General features: G+C 36.6%; 1 protein-coding gene and 1 long non-coding RNA gene across 2 annotated transcripts in view; both read left to right on the top strand.

Annotated features, from left to right (window-relative positions):
* Nucleotides 1–20,946, top strand: part of LOC121639986 (Fc receptor-like protein 5) — a 907,115-nt gene that overhangs the window by 835,880 nt on the left and 50,289 nt on the right. The gene's annotated exons all lie outside the window — the stretch shown is intronic.
* Nucleotides 7,174–17,828, top strand: LOC121640077. Its single transcript, XR_006010330.1, has 4 exons — nucleotides 7,174–7,245; nucleotides 17,183–17,253; nucleotides 17,525–17,560; nucleotides 17,739–17,828. It is a non-coding gene; the product is annotated as an uncharacterized LOC121640077 (long non-coding RNA).

Below are 20,946 nucleotides of genomic sequence, written 5' to 3'. Positions count from 1 at the left end.
TTGTTTAGGTAACAGAATTGTGGTGTAACTTAAGTAAACTAATCTGTAATGATAGTAGTTACTCAGTGGGAAGGCATGAGGGAAGGAGTGTTTGTGCAACGGGTATAGTGACTGTGTTATTTTATACAGTTGTAATAAAAGTGTTTACTGTTTTATGTGTCTTATTATTTATAATAGATATTGCAAATGCGTGTTATCGTCTACCTCATGAGTTGTTTTCTTTTGTATAGCTGATCGTTGTTAAATGTGGCACAACAGTTTATAGCACACTGCACATTTATGTACATAGATTATTTACTCAGTTTTTTTGTTTATCTTCTATTTTTTTTTTTTTTTTTTCAAATTGTTGATTTTTATTTTATACTGTTTTATGGCATTGAGGTTGGACGGCAAAGTAAGATTTTCATTGTTCAGGGAAACTTGTTTCCTTACTGTGCAAATGACAAAGACACTTTGAATCTTGAAATGTATTATGAGAAAAAAACTTTGGTAACATTGTGATGTGTCATAGATTTTTATTTAAAAACGTATTTTCTGTCAGGCTTCAGTCTGCTCCTCTTCTGGCACACTACCTCTCCAGCTTTGGAGAGGTTGCACCTGAAAGAAACACAAGAACAAAATTGTAATTAACCAAGTTTAAAATCATTAAATTCTCTGCTGATGGTGATCAGAAACCAGCTTGGTGTCTAAGGTCCTGCAGGTGGTAGTTTAACTCTGCAGCTGCAGACTGAGACGTTTCCTCTGATGCTTCTGGTTGAAGTTTATCATTAACTTAACTTAACAAAAATATGTCATTTTTGGAAATCGTCAAATTAACTCAAACAAGAAACTAAGAATAAACAAAATAGAAATAGAAAGAGTAACAGGTATCAAGTTTCTTGGAGTAATAATTGATGATAAATTAAATTGGAAATCACATATAAGCTACATCAAGTCAAAGATATCCAAATCAATTGCAATATTACTTAGAGCCAAAAATTTCATAAATTCAAATTCACTATATACTTTGTACTGCTCCTTCATACTCCCATACCTGACTTATTGTGTGGAACTTTGGGGTAACACCTACAAAACAAATACAGAACTCGTATATATTATTCAGAAAAAAGCAATAAGAATCGTTTGTAATGCTCCGTACAGACAACCCACAAACCAACTCTTTGTCAATTTGAAAGCGCTCGAATTCAGAGATCTAGTTGACTTTAAAATAATACAATTTATGTATTTAGTAATTCATCAAAAAGTTCCACAAAGTATCCAGGGGTTGTTTCAGATAAGGGAAAGTACATATGCTCTACGAGGTACAAGTATGCTAAAAACATTTATGGTACGAACGAAAACAAAATATCATTGTATTACAACTAAAGGAGTTAAGCTATGGAACACTTTAAGTGATGAAATGAAATCATGTCAAACTCTTAATAAACTTAAAAGTACTTTGAAAAATCATATACTACATAAATATAGGACAGAAGCATTTTGATGTATGTATGCCTGAGTGCTAGTATGTGTATGTATATGTACGTGCATGCCTATGCATGTATGTATGTGTGTATATTTATAAATATATACATGTATGTGTATATACATGTGTATATGAGTATGTACATATAAGTATATGTTTATATGTGTGTATGTGTGTGAATATATATGTGTATATTATAAACATAATTGGAGAGTATGAATCTGCTGAATGACGGCTATTATGTAACATATATGAGTAATTCCATTGAGGACTGATAAATTATTTATTGGTGTATTGTGTTTTAAAAAGGGGCAGGCATTATAAGTTTTCTTCTTCCTGCTCCTTTTCTAGCATGGTTGTGCCTTAAGATGTGTTTTTGATTTGTTTTAGTAAAATTCTGTGTTGCTTGTGCATAGCCATGTGAGAAATAAATAAAATAACTAACTAACTAACTAACTAAATGATTGACTTTAAAGTCTGCTCTTTGCAAGGCTATTTAAGAAGAAAAATGAAGATGAGAAACAGCTTTTGAAGCTTTTGAAGAAAGATTATATGTGAGTCATGTTGGGCGGCTGGAACCAGCCTGGACCACTTTGCTCAGACAGGTTTCTTACAAGCACCTGATCTTTTAAGAATTCAACAACAAAAAATCCATGTATAAAAAGAAAAATGACATATTGTAAAGCAGATTGAGGTGATGTTAACAATGTCGTCATTGTCATCCATTAGGAATTTAACCCAGGAATTTAATAATTAGCTAATTTTTAGATGGGCCTGCTGATAAATCCACTCACTATAAATTATAAGGAAAATAACAAGAGGCCAATACAACATGACTTTATGTATTTCTAATGGTTGCTGTATCTTTACATTAAGTCATTGTTCAGGTTTATCTGAACATCTTAGCACGTAAAAAGAAAAAGAAAAAACTGCTTAGTTCTTTTTTGGGATGACAGTAAGAAATGAGGAAGTGGATTTATTTATTGTCAAACGTCACTGCAGCAGAAAGCAGACAGAGCTGAAATTAAAGCTTTTTATTCATTCTAATAATTTAGGGTCAGTTAAGATCTACATGCAAAAAGCTTTGCTGATATTTTCTGTGTTGCAGTTTGGGGGAATCAGGCTTATTTTTATTAGCAAGCATACTTTAAGTTTTATCTGCTCACTGATCTCCAGCACACTAAAGGTGTGTTCACACTTAAGAAGAAAGGAACCTGGCGGTGCCAGCGGCTGCCGATCTTGGCCCACTGGGACCTGTGCCCCAAGACCATGGGGGGCTCTCGCCCTTCGGGTGGGGCTGGAGTCTTCTTCGTGGTGGGGTATTTGGGTTGTGCTCCAGGGCTGCTGCTGAGGGCCCGGGTCTCTGACTTTTAATTTGACTTTAGTTCATGCCTCTATGGATTATCTGCAGCATGTTTTAACACTGAGCTCATGTTTCTTTCTGTGCTGCAAGATTAAAATGGGGAAGTGGAAGTTTCAAACCAAACATGCTGCTTTCTGCAATCATACTGATTTTACTCCTGATTGACAAGAAAACCAGAAGGAAGTTATAAACAGTTATAAACTGAGTTCAAGGCATAAAGCAAAGTAGAAAATATCTTCATATTTACACAACTCATCTCTTTGATGACTTGTCCTCACATAATGTTTCAGAAAATCTAAATAGTGGCCATCCTGTTGTACATACACTTCACTTGCATTATACTTCATTCACTTTATGAGCTCTTCAGAATCATTGCACTAAAAGAAAGAAAAAACTGAAGCACATTTTTCACAGTTTGACACGTTTTATCTGCTATAAACACACTAGCTCTGAGCTGAATGTGATGCATGAGGTCATTCTTGTACTCACACCTCCTTGTATGTGGTGAAGAACTGGAAAGTTGTCCTGTCAGTTTGTTATCAGGCCCTAGAAGCCGACTAATGTTTGACACAACAGAGCAATTTATTCTTTAATTTAGTGTTTTATCTAGTTTCAGCTCTGGTGATAACATTATTAAGGTTACCATATCAACATGGCTGAAAAACAAAGGCATTTCTAATAAGAAATGTTCATCTTTACAATTTCACAAAACATTTTCTGCTTTAATCTGCAGCAATCTGATGTTTCCCAGCAGGAGTTTGTATCATGAAGAGACGATCAATGTTCTTCACTTCACCTGTCAGAGTTTTTAACATTGTGGCTGTAAATGCTGTCTTTGTGAAACAAAATGTTTAGCTTCAGCTCAGTCACACATTCAGTCAACGGTTTGGGGTCTAAACCACAATCCCACCACAATGTGAGAACATCTGCAGACTGTAGCATCAATACAATGAAACACTGAATTGAACTAAACATGACAAATATAGAGATAAAATTATTTTAAATCTATTCTATTCAGGTTTGACACTATATACATCCATATGAGTTTTTATTTATATACAGATATGATCTATAGATAGAAAATGGAACAGATCTGGAAAGTTACTCTATATATATATATATATATATATATATATATATATATATATATATATATATATACACACATACACATATATATGTAGTATATTTTTATGTGTTAAAAAAAATAATGACACGTTTATTGTTATCAATAAGAGATATTACTAAAATGTTTCCAAACCAATGCAAAAAAAAGCTGGCCCGTTATAGCTTACATGGTGTATGTACGTCACTTGAGGTGCACATTAATCTGTGCAAATTTACACATATTTTTCTTGTATTAGGAGTTACCACTAATGTGAAAAGTCTGCAACCAGCCCACAGTGGCAAACCGCTGAGACCGTTGAGGAAATGGTAACTACCGCTACAGAAACGGCAAGTGCCATTGCAGAAACAGTAACTGCTGTTGTAGTGAGAGTGGCTGGCCTGGATCTTAGCATCTCTCTTTCTCTCTCCCCGCCGCCACCCTCCCCTCGCCCTCCCTCTGCTTCTAGCTGTTGAGAACAACTGCACAAAACTGACGTTACTCCATTTGCGATCCACTAGTTTTGCCTCACGTCAGGTCCCGGATGTGTGGCACAAAAGTTTGAATTTCAGATCTGAATTTAAATTTCAGATCTGAATTTAAATTTCAGATCTGAATTTGAATGGAGAGAACTGAAACTGAACTATGAAAATTAATTAGGGAATGAATTTTTTCAATTACAAAAGTTTCAACTTTATCAATATACACATTCAAAAAACAATGATTCAATATCAAATATGATCATTTGGATTCAGTTTTTTAAAGCAATTATTCAAACAGGCATATTCAGATTCAAATTGAATGATTCAAATTCAAATATAAAGAATTCTGATTCGCTCCCCAGTGGCACAAAGTTTATCTCATAGAAATGTGTCATCATGTCATCACGTCAGCTGCAGAGAATCCAATAGTTCTGGACCTGCAGTCAGGTCCAGAACTATTGGATTCTCTGGTAAAGAGGCATCAGTATTAACATATGAACCTAAATATAAGATTAATAAATAAACTATCTTAAAAAGTGTTTATTTTATGCATATACATATGAACACAACGAGCTAAAAATAGCTGTTTTATTGGTGTTTTTATCACTTCATCATTACTTAGAAAACTGCGAGTTAAGTTTACTAATAATTAGCAAGTTCACTGCTAATTTACTCATATGGATCATGTATGTAGGTGTGAAACCACAGACCCAAAAAAGTTGAAACCCAAACTTGTGGTTTTCTCACATTTTCTCTGAAATCTAGTTCTCATGCTACTTGCTGGTAACACTTGCTGATGGAGACAATTATAGACTGAGTTCAAGGCATAAAGCAAAGTAGAAAATATCTTCATATTTGCACAGCTAATCTGTTTGATGACTTGTCCTCACATAATGTTTCAGAAAAAACTAAATATTGGCCATCCTGTTGTACATTTACTAACTGTGAAAGCAAATAATGCACATTGTATTATACTTCAGTCACTTTGTGAGCTCTTCAGAATCATTGAAACTAAACAAAGAAAAAAACTTAAGCACATCTTTCACAGTTTGACAGATTTTATCTGCTATAAACACACTAGCTCTGAGCTGAATGTGATGCATGAGGTTATTCTTGTACTCACACCTCCTTGTATGTGGTGAAGAACTGGAAAGTTGTCCTGTCAGTTTGTTCTCAGGCCCTAGAAGCCTAATAACGTTTGACACAACAAAACCTTTTTATTATTTAATTTAGAATTTTATTTAGTTTCTCCTGAGAATATGACTTTTCTAAGGTTATCATAAAAACATGGCGGAAAAACAAAAGCACCTCTAATAAGAACTGTTCATCTTTACAATTTCACAAAACATTTTCTGCTTTAGTTTTTAACATTGTGGCTGTAAATGCTGTCTTTGTGAAACAAAATGTTTAGCTTCAGCTCAGTGACACATTCAGTCAACGGTTTGGGGTCTAAACCACAATCCCACCACAATGTGAGAACATCTGCAGACTGTAGCATCAATAAAATGAAACACTGAACTGAACTAAACATGACAAATATAGAGATAAAGAGATTTTAAATCTATTCCAGGCAGGTTGGACACTATATACATCCATATGAGAGTTTTTATTTATATATAGATCTGATCTATAGATGCACCAGAGGAATGATGTGTGGGTGTTGCAGAGGGAAATAACAAATAGAGCTCTGAGATGGAGAAAACCACAGTGGGTAGCAGACAAAAGCACAAGGTATTTATAACAACTGTGGTTAGGCTGAACTACTTTAACTGTTTTCTGTGGGGATGAATGAGCTGCTGTGGTGCTACTTCCTACTCTGTGGGGCTTAGAGTAAAGTCCAGGACTGACCTGGATCCTCTGATCAGCTTCTGTTCAGTTCTTTCCTGCCCTGTTCTGTACATTCACCACCCCAGCAGACCACACAGTAATACATGCTGATGCTAGCACAGTGTTGTATGTTTTCAGCAGTGACGTCCTAACTCCAAAAGACCTCGGCCTTCTCAGCTAGTGGAGATGAGTTTGGTCTTTCTTGTATAGAGCATCTGTGGTGGGTCAGTCCAGTTTATTGTTGAGGTGAACACCCAGTCACTGGTATACTGGTGCATGTCATGCAGCTTCAGTGAAGTCAAGAGAAACACAAACACAGATTTACTGAATGTAACAGAGACAGAATGGAAGGAATAAAAGTTAACAACATAACAAAGATGGAGGTCTGTAACAGGGATGGAGAGCTGATTGGATACAGTGAGGGTGATTGGGGGATGAGTGAGAGTTAAACAGCTGAGTGTAAAAGTTTAGCAACCTGGAACTGGTGAGAAAGGTACAACTCACCACTTTATTATCTTCACATTTGAAGAAGTGGATGCACCAACAGAGGAGCAGAAATTATAAACATACTCGGGCAAACTGTCGTGTGAAAAGCCAAACAGCACAACTACATAAATAACTACACATACACACAACACATCCCTTATCAACAGTCATTGTAATATTTCTTTAGGGATTATATTAATTAAGACCTTGCACAGACCTCTGTACATGAAAACAGTTAAAATGTTTGTGCAATGGACAGGAAATGTAACAACGTCAACCAACTGCTGTCGTCGAAAAACTACCAACGCTATCTGAGCTCAGTGTGAAAGGGAAGGAAACGGAGGGGGTTTTAATTTAAGAAGAGAAGTTAGAAAAACATTAGTCTCACATGCATGTCAGATGTAACGTCTCCTTCATCATTACTGTTGATGCACATTAGAAAACTTTCTGACTGGCTGTGCAGCAGGACTGGATGTGATGATGGATCACTCTTTTCTCTGTGTGCTGGGGTTATTCTGTAAGTACATCACTGACTTTCTGTCTGCAGATGATAGAAAATATTTCTATATAGTGAGAATGACTGTGTATCATTGGTTTAATGTGTTTCTCCGAGAGCCTGAGAAGAACAGAGCTGTGTGTTTCTTGTTAATCAGATTGTTTACTCTCAAAAGTAAAAAATGTGATTTACTTGGGGGGGTACATATTCTGGCAGACCCCTCTGCCAAAATAATCAGCCCCTTCCATTTTTCACTCCAGATGACTTACAGCCACCAAATTCACAACATCAATCAATAATCACGATCTGACTCTATTCCCAAAAGTAAAAAAAAATGCTGGGTCCAATAGGTTCCGATTTACTGAGTGGGTCCATATCCTGGCAGACCTCTCTGCAGAACATGGACCCCAATGGACCTACAACTGAACGTGGTCCATGAATGGCGTCTTATGGTTTGGTTGTCGGCCCCTTTTATGATGGAAACACACAAAACAGCAAAACCGGACCACCAACCAAACCGAACCAAACTCCTCAGTTGAAACGAGGCTTTACATGCCGTCCACATGCGAGTTGCTTCACTCTTCAACTGTGCTACATGTGAGGGTGCTTTTCACAGCAAGGGAGCTTTTTTCAGCTCAACACTTATTTCTCTCCACTTCCGTAAAAAAATGATTTCAGACAGTATGCAGAAATCGTTCCGATGAGTTTCTGCCATCAGTATAGACGCTGAAGTGAAGACCAGTTAATGATATTCAGTCTAATTCTTTAGACAAACTGAAAGGGAAGATTTAAAACTTACAGTCAAAGGAGTTGATGATAATGTGGAGAGATTCTGAACAAAAACACAACTGAGAAAAGTCCAGTCGGCTATAAATTGTGGTATTTAAAATGTAATCTCATGAAAATTCTTTTCTTTATGTTCAAATAGTATTGGATAATATCTTTAAGTAGCCTCTTACAGTCATAGCACCTGCACATATTTTTGTCATCCAACACTGAAACAAGGTGCAAATTTAGAGCCAGCAGAACCTCAGTTGTCTTAAACATCATGGTCTAGTGTCACCACTTTGTGGTAGAAAATGGGATATGAATTCACACAAAGCACAAGCAGACCAGAGAATTTGATGCCCAGGGACCACCAGCTCAGGATCTCCAGGCATCACGAGTGTCATGCAGGTTTTAGATCAGGGATCTAACAAACTTACATTACGTCATTATCTAATTCAAACTTCCTTCATTCTTGTCATTATAGGAGCTGTGCCTCTCAGTTTTATGCAGGCATCAGATCCACTATATTCTTGCAAAATATCTCTAGTTTTGTTTTTACTTGTGTGAGCAACACAAAATCTCTTCATTTTATTTTGACCTTATGTTTGCATGAAATATGAGTATTGGGCTTGTCTTTTACATGTTCCTGGGTGTTCAGATTTGATGGAGTCTCTGTTTATCTTGTTTCCTGTTTTGTTTTGTAAAACATTTTCACGTGTTTGTTTGTATTTGTCTGTGTGTGGGATTTACTTCCCTATCACACCTGGGTCCCCTTTCAGGAAGCGGGTTTAGTAAAAACTCAGAGTTATGGGAATCTTTTTTTTAATTTTTTTTATTTAACCTTTATTTAACCAGGAAGTCCCATTGAGATTCAGAGTCTCTTTTACAAGAGAGACCTGGCCAAGGTAGCAGCCAAATACAGTTTACAAATACACAAAAATTAAGCAAAATAAACACATTAAGATTTAGAGCAACTATTTAAAAACACAGTGAGCCTCTCAAGAAAAACAAACACATGTCTCCTTTACCACACTCTTTATGATTGCCTTAAATTTATCCACTGAAATAAATGATTCATTTAAGATCTCTTTGTAAATCGTTCCATGTCCATGGTGCAGAATAGGAAAAGGCTGTTTTTCCCAACTCTGTGAGTGACCGGGGTACAGTGAAAAGCAAGCGATTTGCAGAGCGGAGCCGGTTACTCCCAGAACTGACACAGAGTAGGTCACAAAGATATCCTGGACGTTTTCCCGATATTGCTTTATAGATGAAAAAATACCAGTGATGTTTTCTGCGAGTGGTTAGTGATGTCCAACCGACCAGATTATGAAGAGTGCAGTGGTGAGTGAGGGATTTTGCATTTGTTATAAATCGTAATGATGCATGATACACTGAATCAAGTTTATGCAAAATTGATGAGGCTGCATGCATATACAAGGTATCACCATAATCAATCACAGACCAAAAAGTAGCATTCACAAGTTTTTTCTTTGCGCTGAAAGTAAAGCAAGATCTATGTCTAAAATAAAAACCAACCTTCACTTTGAGCTTTTTGATTAAAGTGGTGATGTGTACACTAAATGTAAGCTTATCATCAGTCCATATACCCAAGTACTTGTACGATGAAACCCTCTCAATGAGTTTCCCATCTGATGTAGAGATGTTATAATCACCTAATGGGGATCGGGCTTTTGAGAAGACCATAAATTTTGTTTTCCGAACATTTAAAATCAATTTCACGTTCAGAAGTGCAATTTCTAAAGACTGAAATGCAGCCTGAAGATCTTGCACAGCCCCTATGGTGGATGGAGCATAGGTGTAAATGACTGTATCATCAGCATATAGATGTATTTTTGATTTAATATCTTTTCATTTATGAAAATAGAAATAGGCCCCAGAATAGATCCCTGTGGAACACTTTTCACTATGTTAAGGAATTCAGATTCATGGCCTTCTACAAAAACTCACTGGGAACGATCTGTAAGATAATTTTGAAACCATTTTGTGGTATTACAACTAAAACCAATTGATCTTAATTTGTCAATAAGCAATCCATGGTCAACTGAGTCAAATGCCTTAGAGAGATCCACAAATAAGGCAGTGCTGTTTTTAATCTAAGGCTCCAATTATGTCATTTATTACAACTGTGGCAGCAGTGACAGTGCTATGACCAGCTCTAAAACCCGACTGAACATTATTTAAAATATTTTTATCAGCCAATTTACACAAGACTCAAGGATCTTAGCCAGAACTGAAAGTTTAGAAATTGGATGAAAATTGTTCAAATCTGCAGGATCGCCACTTTTAAATAAAGGGAGAATTTGGGCTGATTTCCAATTTTTAGGTATAGTATTAGAGCAAAGACTCAAATTAAAAATATGAGTGATGGGCTCAGCAATAATATCAGCTGCAACCTTTAAGAGGCATGAATCCAGTGTATCTGGACCTGCAGACGTTTTGTGATCAATTTCTTTCAGTGCTTTATGAACTTGAGAAACGGAGACAGGTTTAAAATCAAACAGCTCCTTATTTCTATATTCTACTGAGTTGGCTGGGCTTGAGACAGGTGTATTCACATTTTTGTGATCAAATATAGATCCAGCTTGAAAAAAGTGTTTGTTAAACTGATTGACCATAATATCTTTGTCTTTTATTTTGTCTAAGCCAACAAGAATTTCTTCCTGGAGGATTGAGGCCATGTCTGTACCAGACAGGGATTTAATTCAATTTCCAAAATTTTGCAGGGTTTGTTGATTTTCTGTAACTGATTTTAAATAGAATTCAGATTTGGATTTTCGGATCATTAAAGTACACTTATTTCTTAGAGTTCTAAATGCTGTCCAATCTTGAGAGGAATTTGAAAATCTAGCCTGCACCCACAATTTATTCCTCAAACAAATTTGCTCTTTGAGACTGTCTGAAAACCATGGATTTTCCCTACCACTGACCCGAAACTTCTTGATTGGTGCATGTTTGTTAGTAATAGAAAGAAAAATTGATTGGAAATATTGCCATGCCAATTCAACAACAGAAATCAGAGAAACTCTATTGAGATTATTTTGGTATAGGTCACGCAGAAAAGCCTGCTGTTCAAAGTTTTTAAAGTGTCTTTTAAAAATGAGACGAGGTTTTACCTTGGGGATTTTAGCATTTCTGACACAAGCAATTACACAATGATCACTAATATCATTACAAAATATAGCAGGTGAAATGTACTTGTGAGCTATATTTGTTATAATTAAATCAAGAATAGCAGATTTATTATGTACTTTGGGATTTAATCTAGTTGGTTCATTTATAAGTTGCACCAAGTTTAATGTATCACACAATTTCTTTAGACAATCTGAATTTTCTGAATCCAAATTTAAATCACCCATAAGAATGAATTCAGAATTATTTATTTCGTGTAAAATATCTGAAATAGATTGAAGGGCATCTTTAGAGGCAGATGGGGGCCTATAACAGCCAACTACAGTGACATGAGTGTCCTTTGAAATGGTCACTTTAATTGCCAAGAGTTCAAACTGTTTAGCTTTTGTAACTGAGAGTGTAACAGAGCTTATGAACCTTGATTTTACATAGATTGCAACCCCACCCCCTTTACCAACTCGATCAGTTCGAAGAACTTTATAACCTTCAGTTGAAATTGATTCATCAGGTATAGAATTCTTAAGCCAAGTTTCGGATAAGATCATTACATCAGTGTTTGTAGTATTAGCCCAGATCTTGGGCATATCAATTTTAGGGACAAGGCTTCTAACATTTAAATGTATAAACCCAAGACCATCTCTACTTTTGAATTCTGAGGGGGTAGATAAGCACTGCGAATTAGCATACAGAGATGTGGCTAGCAGGCAAAGCTGGAGAATTAGCATGCAAAGCTGTATGCTAGCATGCAGAGCCTGAGGTTAGCATGTATTGCTTGAGGCTAGCAGACAATACCGACTCATGGAGGATAACAAGAAGAGCTTCCAGCAAAGAGATAGCAGTCCAGTTTGGTAAAAAGAGAGGCTAGCACAAAGGTCTAACAACTTCAAACTGGTATCTAGTAGCATGGGCTGTGAGTCTTTATCAGATTTTTTAGCAGGTTTTGTATACTTAGCTTTAGAGTTCACACAAAGAAGGGTGTTTAACAGCTAGCAAAATTTGTTGTTTGTCACAGGCTAGCACATTGAGAATCTGTCCACTCAGGTGCTCTAATCCATCATGTGGATTTCCAAATAGGCCTAGGCCTCATGCAGTTGATATTCCATGGCAATCAAAAATAACTTCTGCTGAGTATATAACATCCCAAACTGCAGGAGAAGTGGTTTCCTTGAGAAGCATCACCGACATGTGCCCAAAACATTTAAAATATTACACATAAAACCATAAAAAATCAGATCTCAAGCATTGAGACCCACACAGAGAACTGACCTGGCTGCCATCTTGGATGAAGAAGGTCTGGGTTTTCGATTTCATTAAGCGAGTTCAGTGTAACTCTGTTACAACGAGTCAAACAAATATGGTTTTTTAACCCCAATGTGCAGACACAGACAAACCAGAAGGCACAGGATGAATCAAATAGAAAAGAGTTTTTAATGAAAGTTCGAGCTGAATCTGGAAACAGTCAAATCCAAGTTCAGGATCCGGTGACCACAGTGGTTCGCAGCTGACCAGACAGAATGGGCGGGCAGGTAGAGTGTGGCGTGGAGTCGGTAGGAGCTGGAGATGAGTGAACGGATCGAAGCTGGGAAAACAATCCAAGAAGTTGGCAAGGCAGACAAGGCTGGCAAGATCTGTAGCACTAAGAGCCTAAGCACAAGACAGATGTTGTTAGTTATAACTAACAACATTTGAGAGGCCACGATATACCAGAAGGGAAACTGGACGATCCAGCGAGGAATATGGAATGATCCTGTGTATAAGTACTGTGGTGGCTTGATTGATGGATGAGATCCTGGTGTGGAGATCAGCCCAGGTGAGGGGATTGCTGCCTTGGAATATTCTGGTAACCCTCCTGGCCAGGAACAGACATGACACACAAAACAGACAGAGGCAGCCAAACGCATAAACGCAATGCAATCCGAGAACACACACACAGGGGAGACAGACAAAAACCCTAACAAATTCTGAGTCAGTAACTGTGGCAACAGACTCCGTGAAGCTAACCTGCTCGCTGGCAGGTTTTCTTCATCTAATCCTGAGTTTCTCCTCCTCTTTAGCTGCAGCCTGCAGACTGAAGGGAGTGTCAGACAAGGCATGTCCATTTTGTTGAAGAGCCAGTTGACATCAAAGCACAGTTACTCCACAGAAATCTATGTCGGGAATGAGTGATCAGACCCCACTTGGCTGTTTTATTCTTCCTTCGTGAATATTTGTTTGAGCATCAACGTTTTTCTGCACAATCGATCATGTATCTGAAAAATATTCTCAGCCCTAATATTTTCATATGACACATCTTGGACATGCTCTCAGTTTGGAGCAAGTTCTTTCAGTTGCACTTCATTTTTGCCAAAGGGAGTTTTCTTTATAACATCAGTGACGCTGAGCATATATTATATGGCCTCTTCTTTGTTGTTCTGGTCTAAAAGTTAGTCTAAGCTGTGTTAATAATGTTGATATGTCTGTTAGTGAAAATGGACATTTTTTTTATGTATTTATTTTTTCAATATATATAGACCATATATGAACATATGATACAGATACATGTGTCTTTGACCCACATCACCTGGGTTTGGATTTGGAACAGGGATCAAAGAATATGTCACCCCTGCAGGTTCATCACTAGTGAGTGATGAGTGAGTGGGGGGGAGAACTCTCACACAGGAATCTCCTGAAGTCCAATCTCCAGGACCATGAAATGGTCTGCAAATCCAGTGCTTCTCTCTTCTTTTTATTAATTTTAGTCTTTTTATGCCCTCTTCTTTACCTTTGGCAACTATCAATCAATCTTTCACTTCAATCAAATCCCATTTCTTTCCTTCCTTCTCACCACATTTCTTCTCCAATTCATCCACCAATTTTTGACATCCATCCACATTCTGATTCCCATTAAACTTTAAGTTTTTCTTCCACTTTTTCAAACACCTCACATTTGCAGAATCTTTGCAAAATATAAACTTCAAATCCCTTTCCAACACCAAAGAGCTGCCTTTTCCCATGGTGACAAAGGTTTCTTATCAAGGTTCCCTGAACCCCCTTAAATATTTCCAGACTATTAAATGTGTCCCAGACACACTTAAATTCTGACGCAAATTTAGATAAGAATTCCACCACAAATTCGTTCCCCAAGATTAAAAAAAATTCAGCTTTTCACCAGATCAAGTCATGGTTTGGACTAATTGGCTCCCGTTATTTTCCAAAGGTTGGTGCGTTCTGGCCCCTCTTGCTGCAGCTAATTCAGACTGGGGGTCTTTATAGCAAGGAGGTCCTGGACCTCCCCTGTGAACGGTGCAGGGGGAGCCTCCTTCTTTTCCCCCTGCCTCTCCTGTAGTGAATCAGCTGATCGGCTTTTCTCTCTTGTTGCGTTTGTTCATCATTCAGCTAAGAAGAAGGAAACTAGCAGTTTTACTCAAAAGTATTGTTTTTGGATGCACATGCTAAAGTACCGAGCTACATTTATCAGTCACATGTCAATCAGACCCATGTTACTGAAGCTGAAGAAAGAAACATGTTGATAACAGCATCCTATTTCAGTTAGACTTTGTTAGCCTTTATTTCATACAGTTTGTCACTATTCATGGTGTTTACTAGTGAAACAGCTGCAAAATCTACTAGTCATCAGACAGCCATGCACACATCTTTAAAGATAGATCAGGTTCAGATATCTAGTAAGAGTTGAACAGTGAAGGAAACAAGGGAACATCTTCTCCAAATCATTGTTGCTGTGCAGATGTTGGAAACACAGATCTGATTATTTATGGGCCATGAATATGGTGATAGGAATTATGAACAGGCTCTGAGATATAAATCAAAGCAGCTGCCAGGTGGTAGAAAAGGAAAAGGTTGGCACAATAGATGCATTTTGTAAAGTTTTGATTTTATGTAATATTGAATTGATTATTACAACTAAAGTGATCATCTAATGTTAAAATGTGAAGAAAAAGCCAAGTGAGCTTTGGCTTGCTTTTTCTGTTGATACAAAATAGTAAAAAATTGACATATTTCAGGCATAATCACAAATGGTGATTAAACATGATTAATTAAATAGTAAAAGGTAAATGGACTTGTACTTATATAGTACTTTTCCAGTCAGTTTGACCCCTCAAAGCGCTTTACACTACATATCACATTCACCAATTCACACACACATTCACACCTCGATAGGCACATCAGGAGGGAACGTGGGGTTAAGTGTCTGGCCCAAGGACACTTCCACATGTAGTCAGTGGAAGACTGGAATCGATCCACCTACCTTCTAGTTGGAAGACATTTCAATGGACATTTACTGGAGAATAAATGCCAACACAAAGGGAGACTTTTCCAGTAATAACTAATAATAATATTTTCTGCAAATATAAATAAATGTGAGTAAAGTCTGATTATTTAACTTTTATTATGCTGGTTTTTCAAAACAAACCAAAAAATTCATGTGGCAGAGATTAAAACTGCAATACTGTTATTTATTTATTAACCTCAATTGTTTGTTCTTTCTGTAGTTCTTCGAGCTGCAGCAGCAAAGCAAAGACAATCATTGTATGAAACTACTGTATGTAACTCTGTTATCAAATATCAGACATGTTCAGTATCTTCTGTGTTTATGATGCAACATTTCATTTATCCTCTTTATTTAAGCTCAAGCTGCTCATTTCACATCTTTTAGGCACTTGGTAACATATTAGTTAGTTACACTTTAATGCAGCGTTTCTCAATCCATGCCCTGCATGTTTTAGAGGTTACTCTATGTCAACACACCTGCATGAAATGAACGGATCGTTAACAGGATTTAAAAGAACTTGCAAAGCTCATTAATCTGAATTTGTGTGTTGGAGTAGAAACATGGCAGACATGAGCCATGAGGACCTGGATTGAGAAACACTGCTTTAATGTATGCAGATATGTTAATGCAGCAGAACTGGAAATATGCATCATTATTTAATATGATATGATCAATCCTCCATTTAAATTAATTTCACCTGGTTAGAGGTCATGTTTTTTTCTTAAAATGTAATTTTCTATGTTTATCTATATTTATGATAATTTTATTCTTATATTAAATTAGTTTTAGCAGAAAAAAACTGTTTTTATTTACCTTTTTACACGTGTGCTGGTGTGTAATATTTCTGTAAAATGTGCAAATAAAAAAAGAAGCACATAGTTTTTTAAGGATTAAGATACATTATGAATTCAGATCACTTTGGTTTTTTTTAAAGTGTTGGAGCTTTAATAAGTTCCTATTTTTAATAGTAATTCATTAAATTGTTTTCATGTGTTGATTTCTTAATTTGAATTTGTGTTAGTATTAGTTGCCATGGTGATAAATCCTAGTAAGCAGTGAACCAGCATCCTGATGTAAATATCTGAGCTGATCTTGAAGTTTCATCATTAAATCACAAACACACCAGTTCTACTCTGTAGTTGTACAGGCCCACAGTAAGAACCAAAACTTTTCTTCTGTTTTCTAACAAAACCTTCAAACTGAAGGAAGATGTACTTGTATTATTACATGTCGGTGGATGAACTCACATTTAGTCATCTCAGGGATAATAAGAACCATCATCTGACTGAGGTAATGAGCATATTGCAAAAGAAAAGAGTTTCATGTTGCAGTCAGGAAACAGTGACAGACAGAAGCTCTTTAGACATCCACAATGTCACATCATGAATCATCATTTTAAACATTTACTTAATTATTTATTTTTCTATATAGTGATTTGTGTTTTTCTGTATTTTGTGCATGTGGTTGTTATGATGTTGGGTGCCTCTTTTGGCTATTTATTGTTTAAGATATACTATCTATATGAGATCACGTAGAAACCTTTAAATAAGAATCCACCACGTTTCAGGATCAGCAGGACAGGAAGTGTAGACACACACTAAACCATGCTGTGTTTAAAGGAAGGAAGCTTTGTGTTAAAGCAAGTTAACAAAGAGAGAAGTTAGAAAAATCCCACATTTATTATTTACACTACTCATGTTTTAACTTTGGTTTCTCTGCTGGTCATGACTTCTCTCATGGTTTACTTTCATTTTTCTGTCTTTGTAAAAGGAATTTGTCAGAAGTGTGAGGATTAGTTGAGAGGATGGGACTCATTTTATTCTGTGTGCTGGATTTATTCTGTAAATATGACATGAGGACTTCTTCTGTTTAAATCATGGATATTAAGGAAACTGGATCAGATGAAATTAGATATCAGTCATTTTCACCAGTGTCTGAGAATCTGAATGAAGAATTTGGGTGTTTTGTAGATGGGATTTTGTAATTTAAGTTAAATATCTGAGTTATAATTGATGTTTTTTACCATTATATGTGCTTATGTTGTACTTTAAACAACTCTGGTTGCAAATGTTGATCCTTTGTTCATTTCTGTTGTTTCTACCTGGATTGCAGGGCTGTATACACTCCTCTGCACTGGACACACTCAAGGTGACACACTTTAGTTTTTCAGTTATTTTCTTTGTAAATGAATCTCAGCCTGTTGCCTCACTGTTAGACACAAGCTGACTTTTTTGTGGATTATCAGATAATTTCATTGTATATATCTACACAGTGTGTCGGCTGGCAAAGTGTACGCAGGTGTTAAACATTTGTTGTTGTTTTCTAGGAGCTGTTCTGACCATTGATCCTAACTGGTCGACTTTTTATACTGGAGAGTCTGTTACCTTCATATGTGACATGAAGGAAGGAACAAACACTGACTAGGAATACAGATTCCTCAAGGATGGTCGAGATTTGATTCGCTACAACTCACAACCACAACTCTACACTTTAAAACTTTTATATAAAAGTGATGAAGGTGAATACCAGTGCTGTGGTCTTCTGAAGCCTTCACCTGATTCAAAGTGCAGTAAAAAGATCTTTTTAAATGTTCGGGGTAAGTCCTCTGTTCTTTCAACATGACTAATTTTACTGTGACTAACATTTTTTAAGTTGTACATATGCACATCTTTCTCTACATGAACTTTAAATGTAAGTGTATTTATACATTTTGTTAGGAAATCATAAAACTTGAGGACCAAACATGATTTAAAAATGTTTTTAATGAAAGTGGCACATTTCTGTCATGTTTTGTTGAGTCATGTAAACTGAACATTGTTGACATTTTCTGTTTTATGTCTTTGCAAATTGTTTGTGTTTTTGGACGATACAACAGATAAACCCAGAGCAGAAGTGACAGCAGGAACAACAACCATATCAGTAGGAGGCAGCGTGACACTGAGCTGCTCTGTGGACAACTCTGCTGGATGGAAATACCAGTGGTTCAGACGAACCTCACACACTTCTGAAAAGCGCCTTAAAACAAATGATGAACAAAACAGAACCATCAGTGTGTCACAGGGAGGAATCTACAGGTGTAGAGGAGAGAGAGGAGATCCAGCCTATTACTCTGATATGAGTAATGATGCCAGTATTAATATAATCTGTGAGTTCTATTATTTTATATAAAAACAAATTATTTTATATGAAAGTTACATGTAATATTTTCTGATGATATTTCTGTTTGTGTTTTTCTGTTCATATCTATGGAAACAGTTTCCAACCAGGTTGTTGTAACACGACAACCTGACTGGCCTCAGATTTTCAGTGGAGAGAAAATCACTCTGACATGTGAGATCCAGGGAGGAGAAACCACTGAGTGGATGTGTGTATGGAGACATCTTGGGTCAATTATAACGCAGATTTCCAGTAAACACTTTACTTTCACTGTTTCTGAGCTCAGCAGTGGAGACTACCAGTGTCAGTGTAAACGCAGAGATGACTCATATTCTTCAACAAAGTGGAGTGAAGCCATCAGACTGTCAGTATCAGGTCAGTCATGTTTGCTGTGTGTTCTGTCCAGATTAACAAGCAAACTGTCACATAGAAAAGAAACAAAGGACCTCAATTTGGCACAAGACTGTCGATAACCTGCAGGGAAGGAGAGACTGGAGAGAGTTTAAGTAAAGCTGAGCACAGGCGAGGATAGGGAGCAATCAGGGAAGCCCAGGTGGAACAAATGAACCTGATTAGGGAAGCAATCACTAGACACCTGGAAGAAACATGAACCATGACAATTAAATAATTACTACAATCCGCATGAGCAGCCAGCACTTCTGTCCAAACAGCAGTAAATCTTCTTTGTAGACAATCTCTCTGATTCCTGAAATAATGAATCATCAGGTGAATATGTAACCTTCTTCTTCAGCACAGCTTCATGCTGCAATATTAATTAGTATAAATCATATCATCACCTCCTCAGTAGAAATAAAATCACAATAACTGTCTTATAACTTAACACACACGCAAAATTCTCCATTTTAAATCAGTTATTTTTATATTTTCTTTGTTCCACTACATGCCATGAGTTAACGGTAAATTATCAGATTAAATGCTATCAAATATATTTCCAACACATCAAACAAACAGCAGTAAATGAGACAAAAGTGTCTGAAGTGATGAAAGAAAGGAAACTTTGTCCAGACTAAAATCCCACAAAGACAAAACATAGATGAAGTTCTATGAAAACCCAATGAGCCGACACCAACAAAGCTACTGACGGCCACCTCAGATAAATGTGAACTTTAGTGGCTGCAGCTGACTTGGACACGATTGTAGATACAAAGTTTACTTCTTCACTTTTTAACCCGCTGGTACCAGACGTCCCGTAGACGGGACATGACAATAAATATTTATTTTACTCTGATGTATCTTGATCAGGAGATTTGGAAAAATTGTCTTTCAGGCAAAAACGTCTCTGGACGCTGACTTGAATAATAAAAAGAAGTTTATTACAAAAGTTCAGACATCAAAACAGATTTCTGCAGCAAAATCTGGAGGTCCCAAAGCCAGAACGAAGACCTAAAGACCTAATGTGTCCTTCTGTCTTATATAGGGTTTAAACAAAGAAAATTCCTCAGTCCTGTGTCCTCCAATCATAGAGTTTGCCTATAGGATGCTCATTTGCATGGAATGCATGTTCTTGTGTCAATCCAGTCTGTGGGACAGAGAACCCCATATGGTAAAGACTTTAAGTGTGTACCATACAAATGCTATGCTTAGATACCTCAACTCAGTCTATCTTCCAAGTAGCTTCACATGTTATACGCAGTGTTGGGAAAGTTACTTCCCAAGTGTAATATATTTCACATTACCAGTTACTTTCAATTTTAAGTAATACATTTCTTTACAATATTACTCTCTGTATAAAGTAATAAGTAACATATTACTTTCCAGTTACTTTTCACCAAAATAAGCATTTAGGACAAGGCATTACGCAATGAAGGTGCGCAATATTTTGTCATGGTGAATAGTTCTCATTTAAATGTAGTTCCTCATTATTATAGTATGTGTGTGGCAACAAAGTCTAATGAGGTTGCATCAGAAAGTAGTTGTTAATATGAACTGCTGAATTACAATAATGTAATGATATGGAAGAATTAAACGACATGATGTGATACAAACTCTTGTTCTACACCTCATTGTTCTTTTCGATTTCTCTGATGTATTCAAAATAGTGAGAGTAAACCCACTTAGAAAATGTCGAGTCGGTTGCCATCATTCCTCGTCCTTTTCTTCTTCTTCTTCTGTTAATTTAAAGCCGCCGCCCTCGTCTTCTTCTTCTTCCTCTTCTTCTTCTTCTTCTACTTCATATTTATTTTCGGCTGTTGCGCGATGGTTGTTTTATTATTTATTTGTCTGATGTTTATACTGACAGTTGGGATTGTAACGCATTACCGGACTCATTTACTGTAATAATATTACCAAAATATAGTTAGTAACGCGTTGTATTACTTCGTTACTGCCAAACGTAGTATATTAGAGTAACGAGTTAC

Source organism: Melanotaenia boesemani, chromosome 5 (assembly GCF_017639745.1).
Source record: "Melanotaenia boesemani isolate fMelBoe1 chromosome 5, fMelBoe1.pri, whole genome shotgun sequence".
Classification (NCBI taxonomy): domain Eukaryota; kingdom Metazoa; phylum Chordata; class Actinopteri; order Atheriniformes; family Melanotaeniidae; genus Melanotaenia; species Melanotaenia boesemani.
This window is presented reverse-complemented; position numbering and strand designations above follow the sequence as displayed.